Source organism: Anastrepha obliqua, chromosome 2 (assembly GCF_027943255.1).
Source record: "Anastrepha obliqua isolate idAnaObli1 chromosome 2, idAnaObli1_1.0, whole genome shotgun sequence".
NCBI lineage: Eukaryota > Metazoa > Arthropoda > Insecta > Diptera > Tephritidae > Anastrepha > Anastrepha obliqua.
Window position 1 is genome coordinate 10680122 of NC_072893.1, and position 15472 is coordinate 10695593.

The following is a 15472-nucleotide window of genomic DNA, read 5'->3' on the forward strand; positions in this document are numbered from 1 at the left end:
CCGATTTGAGATGTGCGTTTTGATGTTTGTCCCCAAATGGAGGGATCTGTGTAAAGTTTTTATACCGTCTCCCAATAGTAGGTGGTTTTTATGAGGAAGATTGTCATTGTCTGCCGAGGGGCGAGCGGTATTAGAAAAAAGGTTTTTTATGATTCATGCCCACAATGGGTTTCGTATCTACTCACGCACAAACTCATTTGGCTACGCATGTTTTATACCCTGTAAAAATTTGGTAAATATATCTTATTTGAAAGGTTGCATAACTTCCATGTGTAAACTTTATTACAAAATCTAACTATATTAGAAAAAATGAAAGAAGTGCTATTTTTTTATTTTCGAATTTGAAAATAGGACGTCATAATGGGACACCCCATATATATGTGCGATTATGTTAATGCATAAAATTTGTGTGCGAAAGTAGTACCATTGTTCATTCTTGATATTTTTTTTTATTGGTTTTACTTTTATTTTAGTGTTGCTCGAGTTTATTTTTTTTATTCCACTCCATTACTAGCATTTCATTGGTGGTGTGCAGCAACGCGTGTCTGGTGTCAATTTGCATTTATTTTCTGTTTGCTCTTTATACCCTACTTATTCGCCCTTTGCCGCCATTGTTCTTTTCTATAGTTAAACTTGAACCTTTATGGCTGTGGATATTGAAAGCTTTCCGAACTCTTCTTACAATTTGTTTTTTTTTTTTTGTTAGCAACCAGTCTATTTTATGTCATTCGAAATGCGAATAATTTGAAAAACTGAAGGACTGATGTCCGTATGTTGTGCGTCCAATTGTCCAATGAGAGAAAGATTCTGAAGAAGAAGAAGAATTGTCCAATAAATACAATTTATTCAAGGATAAAATCTTGAGCAGTAGAAATATTCGCGGAGGTTCTAAATTGTTCACAAAGAAGCGATGGCTAATAGAATGGATCTTTGTGATAAGCCGAAAATAATGGCGAAAGTAAGTGTTTCTAAAAAAGAAAAAAAAAAGATATGTCGAAATAAAGCAATGACCCGTAAAATTTTAAATTGAGTAACGTTTGAGCAAAAAAGGGTTTTGTTTTATTACTTTTTACATCTCAATTCTATACATTAGACAAATTAAAAAATAATAAAGTAGTTGTCCAAAAGGGTAAGAAGTGGTGTTATTTGGCTGACTATGGAACTCCCTCGGGACGGACTTACTTTCTGCACGACGATTTCAAGAAAACAGGGCTCCACCAAAGTAAATGATTTAAATCTTAAATCTGGACGCTCTCAGTTTTGAAAGTCTAGAATGTATCCCTGAACTGGAGCTTGAGCGAATCCTAAAATTTGTGAACAGTACGCGCATCTTGAGTGATGCATATTTTCGCTAAAAGAGGACTCTGATCTGGTCTCTTTATGGACCAAAATGGTATCTGCGTAGTTTCGGCCAGCCAGTATAGCCTAACCTAACATAGCACCTTGTACCGTTATGATGTTATCCGGGTTGTTCTATGAAAGTGGCCCGGCAGCAAATCAGTACTCTAAAAGCAGGGATATGAAGAGATTTGTTTTCTTATCGCAGCTGTAGCATATCCTCATAATAAACAAGTCGCCCTGGTTTGGAACCGTCGCTCACCCTGGAATCGCTATCCCATTACTTAAGAGTGGCGTTCCATCTTCCTCAGGTATTTTTGGAAATACCTGCGCCCCGAAGGTACTTGGGTTGTATAAAAATGACTTCGCCCCCCTCCCCCCCATGTTGTGCTATGAAGAGTTTTATACCACCTCCGAGCAGATGGGTTTTTGAGAAGCTTTTTCATGACAAATATACCATACACTCAGATGTTTTTTTTAGATCTTCTTAGAAATACTTTTCTATCATTTAATCTTTCGTACCCACAATGGATTTCGAACCCGAGTTCTACCGTATGGTAAGCACGCACAAATCCACTCGACTACGGGGACCACTGTAGAATGCTCTTCAGATTTATGGGGAAACATTGCTAGGCGGACCTGGGCAGTCTTAATTTCATTGCTTGGGAAAGGCACACTGTCACTGGCTTCCCAAAAAGATCGAATCCTTTCAAAGATAAGGAGTAGTATTATTATAGTCTTTTCGAGGCACCTCAATGCCAGTTTCCTCATTGGGGCTAAACGCCTCGCTCTTAAAGAGGTTTTGAATTGGTCATTCGCTTTTCTAATATAATATTAAAATCAGTTATTTTTTACATAGGGAAATACGTTTTTGTTCAGTTGTTCGAGCTTTCTTTCTCGTTTATTTGTTTTAAATTCTGTCTAGCCTAAGTACTTAGTACTCCAGTTTTTTTGTCGTCCGATTCTACTGACATTTGGAATGTCCAAAGATCGCTACAATCACCGCACTTTACACCGATGGTCCCCAGATGGATTGCGGCGTCGGTGCGGAAAGGCCAGTCCTTTCGCCTGGGAAATGGGAATAGTTTCTTTCAAGCAGAGGTTCTTGGGATAAGGGAAGCTTGCAGGATAATCAGAAATCATCCACAACAACTATCAGAACCACGTATAGCTATACTCGTAAAGTCACCAACAACCAATTCAAAAATCGTCAGACAATGCAAAGAAGAATTAAATGCATTAGCATGCACTACGGACATCACTCTCATCTGTGTACCTGGTCACCTGGCCATAGGAACATAGAAGGAAATGAGAGTATCCGAAGCGTCTACAAAAGGGAGATTTCCTTGCAACTCCAGAAGCAGACCGTTGACAGATGAACCAATCCGATACCCGCGAAATAGCGAAGGAAACGTGTCCAGAATACAACAATTCCAGAACTGACGAGCTGTTAAGAAAGCCAAGAGCAGGCGTCTTCAGAATTACGTCAACAATAACCGACCATTGGCCTATTGGAGATCACGCTAGCAAGATAGGGTGGTTATATAACGATAGATGTAAATCTGCAATCAAGAAGAATCTAAGCAAACAGTCTTTCACAATCAGTGTGAGTGCCTAAGCTGGGTGCTCCACCACATAGCATGCTGGAGGAATTCTCGTTGAACAACGTGGTATTTAGAAATTGCAGGAAAGAAAATAGATTACATAGGCAGATTTATAGAGAAATCAAGATGATTTGACTAAATAACGGCAGTGGTTTTACTAGTGGTGTACCAAGATCGCACCTTTTGTGCTAATTGAGTCTGGGATGTATCACTCAGACAGCACCACTACCAACCAACCATAGCCGAAGTTTCCAACAAAATATTTTGGTCCAGGAAGTGTCGGAAGAAGAAGAATTACAGCATTCATAGTGGGTATAAACTAGAAAATGAGCTTTCACTGTTTTTAGGACTAACTTCACAAAAAAAATACAAAATTGGGAATTGCTCTATGGCAACTACGAATGATTTCTGTTTTTTCTCAAGTAGGTACTCCATTGGGTCTATGAACTCCCTTCGATATTTCGTACATAGAATTCAATTTAGTATCACCTAAAGCTGAGCCAACGGTGACTGAACCGTTCTAATATCATCCCAAGAGTTCACTTCGTTACGGATAACGTTTCTTTCAGCTAACTTTCAGCTACCAATACCCACCTTTCCTACCTAAATTTTCATGTGCCCCGTACGCGTTTTCTTCAGGTGTGGTCTTGAGTCATAAATACCAAAGTATTATAAATTTTACTGCACTAACTTCACTACCTACTCACACACACGCGTATATTTCTTATATAGACGAAATGTTCCAAGACGTAGCACCATTTTATGATGCTTTTAAAACTTAGTGCAGCAATTTTTTATGCATTTTTCCGTTCCGTTGCATGCTACAGATATTTAAGTTTCGTTGACCTATCACCCCAAGGGCCATTGAGCTACACGCAACTGTAGCATTTTCACAAAAACAAATAAACAAACAAACGTCATCCTCGCCTTTCCCCAGAACTCTATATAAAACCCACTCAATGGCGTTGAGCGTCATGATGATTCATAGCCACGAAATCCAAGCCATTGAAATGTGGGCAAATAGTGAAGTTTGCATAAGAGAGAGAGAGAGAGAGAGAGAGGGATGGGAGAAGATGGGATGTGGGATGAGGTAAGTAAAAAGCGGTAAGCTTTTCAAGCTGTCATATACATCTGTGTGTGTGCGAATGTGTGCGATCAAGTACAGCTATACTCACATACGTATGTAGGTGTGTGCTTCCGTAACGGCGTGGAGATGGTGAAGCATCAACAGCAATGCAATGCAACGTTTGCCTGCAATGTCCTTTATTGCCTTGGAAAAACATATTGACGTAGTTTACGAACAACTTTGTATTACAATGCAGTAATAGCTGAGGTAAAAACGATGGTGACAATGTTTGCTCTATGTGTGTATGTATGCGTGCGTGTGTGTGGTTGAAGAAAAATTGTTTCAAATTTCAATGACTTTTCGGTTGTTGTTGTTGTTGACGTTGCTCTTCTTCTAGCCACTGTATTGTTTGCACTTATCGCCCACTTCGCAGCTCCCTTTTTTCCCCTCTTCCAGACTTCCTAGTTTAATAGAGGTAAACTAATAGAAAATAAAAAGACAATGAGAAAATTTTATAGAGATTCATAGAATATGAGAAAAAGAAATTTAAGCACTAAGCCAACAAAAGGAAGACAACTTATGACAATAATGGGGGCCATGACTGCGCGCCAGTCGACAAAAGCGGTAATGGAAAAGTTACATAAAACCAACTTGCACATGAGTGTGAACTTTTCTTTGGCAGATGGTAGTTGTTGGAAATTTAAAATTTAAACTTCGAAATGACATCACGTGCTTTAGCAACGTCATTGTTTCTTGACTTCCATCAAAATACCCATAAAATAGGCTGCCAGGACCTAAAATAAGTGAATGCAGTATAAGCAAATATTTTTAATACTGAAGCCCAAATGCTTTTATGGAAGGAATTGTCATAGCTGATTGTATTTTGATTGGTTTCCTAAAGGTGTAAACAAAAAATATTAAGGTTCATATATATTTTTATTTATTTTAATGCAACGAACGAGACGGTTCTTCGAAAAAAGTGATGCTTGGTTGTAAACAATTTTATAGACCAGTTTTCCTGGTAGCAAAAAAATATAAAGTATAATAAAGGAAAAGAAAAAAATTCTTTATACTATTTCTTTAACACGTTGAGTGCCTCTCGATTTATAATATGAGATTTTTAAATTAAAGCTGCAACTGTCAACTTTGATGCAAATATTGTATTAATTTGGAGGAAAAAAATATTTTTTCGGTAGATGGCTGTTGGGATCGATATCTCGTAAAGTATCGATCAAACAATTTACAATTGATGCTCGTTGTCAAGGTGATATTTCACTATTAAAAAATATTTTGCTATCTTTTGTTTGTTCCATCCCATACAGCATCAAGTACTGAAAGCGCTTTGATTATGTTGAAATTTATTATCAAAACCAGTGCTCTGTTCGTCAAACACTTCGTGCGCTGCCTAAAATTATAATCTTCCGTGATGAGGCTCATTTTTGGTTAAATGACTTCATAAACAAAAAAATTATCTGATTTGAAGCGAGGAAAATTCACGGCAAATTCATCAGATGCCGAAATGTAACTGTTTGGTGTGAATTTCGGTTCGTCGGTATCATTAACTCATATTTCTCCGAAGGTACTATATCAGGCTATAATTACAAATTAAAAGTGACCTTAGATTTTTTTGTTTTTTGTTTTTTTTTTGGTTGAGGTTGGGCTCAAAATGTCTTGGCACCTCCCGCAACTGTCTTCTACTGCGTTGATTGGTGTGACAATCCAATCTCTCCTCTTCTTTCTGCATTACTTCGGGTGGGCCCTGAACGGCATCCATGAAGGATCAATTCTATTCATCCACGTATGGGTCCACCGTATTTGTAGCCAGCTTTCATGCTATATGCGCGGCTTCATGTGTCTCTGTTCGTGAGGCTTCGCTTTGTTGCACCGTGTCGAGGTCTTATCTTTTTTTCCGTATTGCGTCCTCCGCGTTCCAGCTGCGCTTACGTTCGGCCATTTTGGTGATTATGTCGTTCAGCGCGATGTCGCCAATCTGCTCCCCCAGAGCAGCTCTTTCCGCGAGCCATCTGTCGCAACTAAAAAACGTGCGTTCAGCGTCATCGCTCGGCGCTTCGCAGTATGCATATGCTCTTGGGATAGCTTACCTATTTTTCGACTATTTTCCGACTATTTTCTGTGGGTTTTTTGTAAAATCTCTAGTTTCCGCAGGCAAACTGGAGACGATTGCCGCTCTGGCTCGCGTTCTTTATGAAATTTTTTGTTTTGTTTTTTTGTCTTCTTTTAATTTTAAAGTTCGTGCGCTGTAAATGGATAACCCTATACGCGCAATTACTTTTCCCCAGGTACCATTATTTCAATTCCCACATCTTCGATTAGAGGTGTTTTGCCGAGCGTTTTGAAGTTGTACCACAAATGAAGTGACCTACCGTTTTATGTTAACTCCGCAAAGGTTTTTAAGCGAAGGTCTTCCATAATAAAAATGCACTCGCGGCAAACCTGCGACTCTTGAGGAGGCGACTACTATGTTATTAGAAAAACCGTTGCTATAATTTAATGGGGCACAATGGCACATCGAAACAGAACTCACCGAATGGGGGTCACGCACTAGGATGTGACTGCAATTATTTATAAACTGCAAATTTTAGTTTTGATTATTCTTTATAAAGGTTTTTCCAATAACAGGTGTTATTTTGATATTCAAAGAAAAATGCTAATATATTTTTTAATATTATATAAATGATCGGATATTTATTCCATTATAAAGAGGAAGGTATGCCGCTAATGGTGGAAAATAACATCAGACAAATTACCACCACGATCATGCTTATTGGATATTGTCCTGCCTTTTCATGAAATTTTGTATAACCGAATTGCAAAATGGCTGCCCTATGTCCTCGAATAGTTTCACGAATTCCATCTTTGATGTCTTGAATCGACCCTGGGTTGTTGGCGTAGACCTTCTCTTTCACGTGGCCCCAAAGAAAAAAGTCACGAGGGGCCGTTCAAGTATTACGTAAGCAGATTTATTACAATTATTTACCCCCCCCCCCCCCCCCCCCCCCCCATCCCCCTTGTCAGCAAAAGTAAGCAAAGCTTTTACCCCCTCCCCCCATGCTTACGTAAACATTTTTCAATTAAAAATGTATTTTTTTATATTATAATTAATATATAATGTTATAATTATAATTTTAAAAATAAGAAAATAGATTTAGAATAGAGATTAGATTTTACTGATGCAGTAGAATCTTACGAACATAACAAGCTTATTTAAAATTTTTGGTACACATATTAAATTCAAATTGACAGTTTTCAGTCCATGAAACCCGAATCCATGATTCTAAGTTTTCGATGACATTGGATTGCTTCGATTGCTGCTCCGTGTTGTGAGTCTGCTCACTTTCCTCCGATTTTGGAATGTCTACGTCGTTCTCATCGATCCATTCAACATCATGTTGCTCTAAATTTTGAATAATGCACATCAGTTCATTAGCACGACGAGCAGAGACTCTTACAGGTCTAACTTTCCTATCAGTGTGCGTGTTTACTTTTTTATGGATCTTCTCGATGTGACGATTTAGTGACTTGATGGAAGCATGATAAAGACCACACGTTTTGCATGTTCGACTTGATAGCCTCAATTTTACCATGACAAAAATAATCGTAGGACATTTGCAGGAAATCTTTGAGTGAAGCACTTAAGCGTAGAGCTAAATTGACTGGAAGATCAAAAAATTGCTCTCTTTCATCCAAAACCAAGTCATCAACTGTTTGTTTTACTTTTACAGGTGGTGGAAGAAACCTGTTATCTAGTAATCTGAATAGGCCACTTCTTGGACGACAGCATTCTGTATTTCTACATTTCACAATTTGAAGCAAGTATTGGCTTTCACGCAGATGTTCTGAATACCATTTAATGTCTGGAAAATCAGGAACATCTTGTTGACCTGCCCCAACATATTTTGCAGTAACATTATAGCCATTAATTTCCATTGAACTCCATACTTCAGCAAATACATTTCCTGCAAATTCGAAATTAGATCTTTCTAAATGTTCATCAATTGTAACCCCACGTTCATCCAAATGAGACCCAAAATGGTCATGAGGCAATATTAAACCAGCCAGTTCCCGACTAAGAGGAGCCATTCTGCGCTCTACTCTGTTGTACGCACTTCTTCCAGGAGCATTGGTAGCTAAAAACAATGCATCGAGATCATATCGCTTAAAGTGTTGTATAGCAAACCCTATGACTTTTTCATAACGCGGATTTTCATCTGGCCCTCCATCAACCGTCATGATTACCACTGGTTTTACTAGTCCATGGTCAGTTTTAGCTAATGGTCGAAACTCTTCAACTTCGAGAAGCGTCTCGAAATCCTGAGCATGAGTATTAGCAGTAGATGAACTATGCTTTTCACTTCGAATAGCGATGTATGTTGGTCCAGAATATCCAACGGCTTCCGGTTGTCCTAGCATACTGGAAGTGATTTTGATAACAGCATAAGCAGATGGTATTAATTTATGACGCTCAGCGATTACCCAATCGTGGTCAGATAATGTGCATTAGAAGAGGTGCTTGCTTATTTGCCGCAGTTACGCCAATAGGGACTCGAGCTTTATCATCTTGGGTGTCTAGGGTGTCTGTCTGTTCCGGATAAAGAAATCATTTCATCGCGCCTAGGGCCTGCAATCCCGGATTCGATAGTCTCGCTCGGTCGCCAGCTTGATTTCTTGATTTAACGTATTACCGGTTTCTCGGAGACTCTATTATTATCGGACCCAGTCAAAAATTTTGGCTATATCACCCGATTATAAAAAACGAAAAGTCCAAATAAAAAAAAAATTGTTGTCACAACAGCCAGATTCACCTGGCTCATTATGTACGGCTACCAGTACGTGTACTGCAGTATACTGCAGTGTCGACAACCTGGCTCACTATAAACGTACCCTAAAGCGAGTGCCTAAACGTATGCGTGTATATTTGCGGGAATCCCCGAAAATGCGGTTCGTTTTCAAGCATAGACAATGTGAGGGTTGCCATTCGTGTAAAAAAGTAAATAACTACCGATGACGTAATCATCATCTAGACTCCCCTACCCCCCATGTCATCCAAAATAAGCAAAACAAAGACCCCCCCACCCCCGCATAATGCTTACGTAATACTTGAACGGCCCCAAGGTGTTAAATAACAAGATCTCGGTGGCCAATTGTGATCACCTCTTCAAGAGATAACACGGTCCGGAACCTTTTCCCGTAAAAGATCAATGGTTTCGTTGCTTGTGTGGCACGTAGCGCCGTCTTGTTGAAAATATACGTTGTCCAGATCAATACCATCCGCTTCCGGCCATAAAAAATGCATCAATCATCTCTCGATAGCGCAATTCATTCACCAATAACACCTGTTATTGGAAAACCCTTTATTTAAAAGAAGTCCCACGATAGAAAAAAATTCAAAACTATGATTAAATTATTCTACTTGGTGCCACAAATACACATAAAAACTGTTCCAGTGTTACTGCATATGCATTTTTGCTACTCATTTTCTTCGAATCACCCCCAACCGAACTGGCAATGCACTCGAAGCCAGAGTGTGCACTCAACCTCAACGCACACAACGACACAACCGTTGCATGTTTACTTGCAGTTCGTGTCAATGACGTCGCTTCCGTAGTAGTATCATTGCTGTTTTTGTCTGTTGCGCCGTGTTTCAACGGCTAGAGGGCGCCCTTGCACATTTCATGCTTCGTCTAGCCATTTTGGCAGTTGTTTGCTTGGTGCTTTTTTTTATTTTGGCTGTGCTTTTCTGTTATATGTATGTATGCATATTAAGTGTGCTCCAGTGTGTGTATGTATGCGTGTTTTATCGTGCCAGCTCCTTACGTTGTACTTGTCGGTCGGTATGCTGTTGCATGCCACAAATGTCATTTCACATGAATGTTTCATAAGTTTTCATTTTATGTTGAAACTTTTTTTCGGTGCATTGTCCTTTTCAATGCGGATAGCTGTTTATTTTTTTGTTGGTTTTTTTTAAGTATTTCCTTTCAGCAATATTCGATCGAAGGCTTATGGAAAATTTTGCGTGCTACTTGGTCTTTAAGAAAGTGGAGCTAATAAATAAATGAATTAGAAATAAGGGTGAAATATATTTGTTAAAAATACCTAGATAAATATGTATGTATGTTTGTAAGCATTTCCTATCCCTTGTGCACTTTTTTTCTGATAAATTATCCACTATTGGGTAATTTATGTTCGTTGCTTTAAAAATTGCCATAAACATTCAAAGAGTTTCACTTTTTTTCAACTCTAAAGTCCAAAATGTATTATCTGCAAGAGAGTATCAATGTAGTGGTGAAGCACTTAACTGTGTTGCGCTGTGTTATATTTATTTTCGCCCACCTAATCTGCTAACAATGCAATGGCTGAGTGGCTGGGTGTGTTTGCGATTTTTCTTCTGTCCACACTTATCTGACGACTGCCTAACCCAAATTTCCCAAAAGTCGAGTAAATGGATGTGCTCGTATTCATTTTAGTCACATTTTTGTCTTAATTTTCCATTCATTTTCACTACAAAGGTTCTTCACCTTTTGATTATAATGAACCACTGTGGGGAAATGACATCATTTAAGGCAAACCATAATGACAGTCACTCGCCCAGTCAGCAGCACCAGCAGCAGCAGTCCTGTCAATCCTTCTCAGCGCAATTGTTGACGACGGTCGTTTTTAAGTTTGCGTGTCGGCGAAGAAAATTATGCAAATGTACGGCAAATGCACTAAACCATCCGCCTAGACTTCAGTTATCGCCTCATATGCACTGCTGCTATGCTTCTTGTGCTCACAATTTCCAGGAAGCGCCGCCAGTCGGTGATTTTTACTACTAAAAAGGACTGGCAATATTTGCACAAGCTGAAGAATGGCTGTAAGTTAGCGAGTTGAAGCTTGTGCAAACATTTGCTACTGAAACGAGGCAATTTGGGTGTGTTCGGCGCCAGCTAAGAGAATATGTTTTACTCCTGACAGAAGCAAGGCAAGGTGTAACTAATGGCAAGTGACAAATAAGGGCGGACCATTGGCAAGGGTGAGAAAAGTGTTGACGATCTATTAGAGAGAGAAAAGTGGAAAAACGTTTATTGTGTGGCACACTTTACGGCAGCACAATACCGTACTATTATCCATAAATGTCTGTATGTATGTAAGTATGTATGTATGTGTGTACTTTGTATTTTGATATCGCAGCTGTTAGTGCACTAAGTGCAATTTAGTCTGTTGTGGCACGTATTTATTATTATTGTTGTTGAGAAGGGTGGTAATAATTTCTGTGCTATATCCTTAATTTCATTGAAGTAATGTTTAAATTGTTGTTAAAATCCTCATTTACAATTTAATGGATGTTGTTGTGGTGCGCTTGCTTTGTTGTGGGTCCCAACGTTGGTTTGGTCGCTGTAGAATTGCAATTTGTACAATGAATTACACACTCCGAAATTATGTTAAAGGTACCACGTACTGAGAAGTTTTAATTATTTAAATTAATTTTGTAATTATTTAATTATTATTTTTTTTTTTTTTTTGTATTTAAATAATGTTTTTTATAAAAATTTTGTATATAAAGTTTTTTTATACAATTTGAAGAAAAAAATTTTTTTTATAGAATTTATAGAAAATTTTTAGAAATTTTTTTTAGCAATTTGTTTATAGAAAAAATTTTTTTATAAAACTAATTTTTTTATAAAAATAATTTTTTTATAAAATTAATGTTTCTTATTAAATATTTTATTTTTATGAAACTTTTTTTATAAAAATATATTTCATTCTATAGGAAATATCACTTTATACAACATAATATAATTTTGTACAGGATTTATTAAAATCCGACATATTTATTAATTGAATTATTTACTTATTGTTTATTTTTTTATTAAAATAATATTTTTTAGAGAAATTTTTTTATAGAATTTATAGAAAAAAATGTTTCTTATAGAATTTAAAGAAAAAATTATTTATAGAATTTATAGAAAATTTTTTTACAGAATTTTTTTTTAGAAATAATTTTTTATAAAACAATTTTTTTTATAAAACAATTTTTTTTATAAAACAATTTTTTTTATAAAATAAATTTTTTTCATAAAGTATTTTTTTTTTTATGAAACGTTTTTTATAAAAATATATCTCATTCTATAACAAATATCACTTTATACGATATAATATAATTTTGTACAAGATTTATTAAAATCTAACAAATTTTCATCAAAATTTCAAAAATTTTAATCAGATTTTGTTGTGAAACAAAGTGGGTACGCAATTTCATGGCCCTTTAAATTTTAGTACAACAAAGTACAAGTTCGTAGTAGTTTAAAATTTTCATTGCCTTTTGGTAATTTTTTCCACTGACGGTGTTGCGTAATTTCTCCACAGAAACAATGTCGCGCATGCGTTTTTTGGTATACTTTATTTATTGCTTTTGAAATTCTACTGTAATAAAAAGCAAGTTTGAAGTTGCTAAAAAATCCCGTTGATTTTTTTTGAGCCTTGTCGGAGGAGTGAACAAGGCAAACAAAAAAAATTGAACACTGTAAAATAATAATGAAAATGACTTTATTGTTTTTCAAAATATTCTCCTTGGAAGTGAATACACCTCTACATTCGCTTGAACCAATTTTCAAAACATTTTTCCCACTCGAAGTGAATACCTCAAAACTGAGCTGTTGAAAGGCTTCAACATGAACCTTGAAAATTTTTTTTGCGATGTTCGGCAACTCAGAATTGACTGTTGTAAGTTTCTCTGGTGGTACAGTAGCGACAAGGCCAGCTTTTCCGAAAAAACCGACGCCCATTTGCCTTACCATATCAAGTGACGCGCAGCGTCGATTGTTTTTGGCACAAGAACCGTTTTTGGCCTTCATGAAATTCACCCAGAAGGAGCGACGGCGACCACGTTGAAACTCGATAAAGCAACGATTCACAGTGACTAAATGTGGTGCTTCAACGCCAAAGGTCGAAGTAAGTTGACCCATGTACTTCTGTCTCAATAATTCTCGTTGAAAATCGTTATAAATCGTCGTTTCGCGAGTTAATTCCATCTTTTTGGCGAGACGAATTTTTCAGTTCACTGAAAAAAGAACGATTAAGGCTCGTAAGTGAAATTTTTATATATAAATGTATGCTAAAAATACCAAATTTTAGACCAAAATATCGATTACAGGTCATTACTCGTAGCGTTGCAAAAGTGATACTGTTAAATGACAATCCTCGTGTTTGTGTTTTATATCAGAACGAACCTACTTTGAAGGCGATACAACTTGAGCTTGAATGAATAGTAAATATGTATGTTATTGAGCCACTCCCATAACTTTTTAACATGTAAATATGTAGTAGCTCCCGTAGCTAGGAGGTTTTTGCGTAACTACCCCTTCGAAGCCCACTGTGGACATGAAATTTCAAATTATAGAAAATGTTTTTCCAGCAGCAATGGCAAGTCTCCGAGTGCATTTCTGCCATAGACAATTTTCTTATAAAAAAACCATATACTCGTACCTTTTGGAAGTGGCATACAACTGTTTGCTCCTGAATTTATTGAACAATTTTCAAACGCTCATCATGAATTGAAGGAGGAACTCGATCCAACCACAAGCAAAGTAGTGGAGTGTCTGGAGCGTTAAAAACGTTAAAACCTAGGATGTCTTAGGGACTAGATGAAATTAAATTATCTTTGCGAAAATGTGTTGTGAATAACATAAATAATAATCTCTACCTATTTAAAAGTTGTGCATTTGATTTTTAAATAGCAAAAATTTATGATTGCAATAACTTATGTGCTATAATGCAAATAACGTTGTAGAATTTATTGTTTTTGTAACAGAAGTGGAAGCAAATGAAAAAATAAATAGATTATGGATAATTAAATGTAAAAAAAAAAAAAATATTATGTAAACTTTCGTTTATTTAAATAATTAGCATACAAAAAAAAAATAAAAAATTGTTTTCTGTTATTATAGCATAAAAGTAAAATCGAATTAATTATTAAAAACAAAAAAATTATGACTATTTAAAAGAAAAAAATGAATTAACAAAAAAATTTGTCTATTGAAAAATTTACATTTTTTCAAATATCATCTTCAATTTCACTGATGTTAATTATAGGCGCTACATTTAGACAGCTGTCGTCGTTGCACTGTAGGCATGCTACACTGCAGTATAATCCACTTTTTCGGCATCCGCATGCAGCTCCACATCCTTTTTTGCAATTGCAAAATAACATTTTTAATAAATTTTCCGGAGCAGGTAATTGATTCGTAAATATTGGATGATAGGTATTATTGGAATAGTTCCATCCCCAATTTTCGATGATTAAATCATTCCCTAACCACATCTGAATTTGTAGGTAAACCCGTTTTAAGTGTTCAAATGCTGCATCAGATGTGGGAGGTAACGAAGATAAAAGAACACTTGTGTCTTTGCCAGTTGCTTTGATGAAGGAATCGAACCTGAATGTATTCAAATCTGCCATTTTTGCCGAAGCACCATACAGTCCCAAAATACATGTAATACCAGCTTGAAATATATTATTTGCATCTTCATGTACATTTTTAAATACTGCTGCTGAGTCATGTAGATCATTCCGCTTCTCAAAATTTTTGATAAACTTAATTTTTCCTTTGTTGTAAAACGCAGAAGTAGTATCACAGCCCGTGAAAGCATGTAAAAATAGAACATGTTCTTTACATGCTGGTAGAGATTTTTCTAAACTTTTCGATGAAAATATTTGTTGGTTAACTTTGCCTCGGGATGGTTTTAAAAAATATATTTCACAATCAGTAGGCGCCAATGCCGTTAACACAACCAAGACGTCAATGTCTTCAGAAATTACAACAGTATTTTATATATTTTATCTTGAGCGATTTTTAACGGCATATTTTCATCAAATTCAATATCTGTACTTATATTTTTTAGTGCGCGACGATTCCTTTCAGCAGATTTAATACCGTCCTTCTTATATCCATCAAATACCACGTATGCGTTATTATAATTATTCCTCAAATATCTTACGTAATGTTCGCATATCATTTTGAATGTTTCATTTAATTGCCATTTGCAACGATACATGCCTCCATCAATAACATAATGAACATTTTCTAAGCTTTTCAAATTAATCTGAATTTCTGGGAATAATTCGTAGAAAGTTGATTTTTTTGTCTTTCGCATTTGGCCATCTTCAAACAGAGCAAGTGGATATAGTGCCAGTTCATAATTCATATAAGTTTTTAGTTCATCATCTGTTTTTTTCAACACACAAATACGTTGAAACAGCAACAATGGATCAACAGGAATAACATTGCTATGAAATTTTATTTTATTATTTTTAGCCAATAGAGAATTTATTTTATCTTTCCTTAAAAACTTCAATTCGCGTACATTTTTCCCCTTCGATTTTCTTCATAACTTTTAAACCGTCTTCAAAAGCATTGTAACAATTTATACTTTTATCACCGGTAATTCCAGTGGCAATTGACATAAT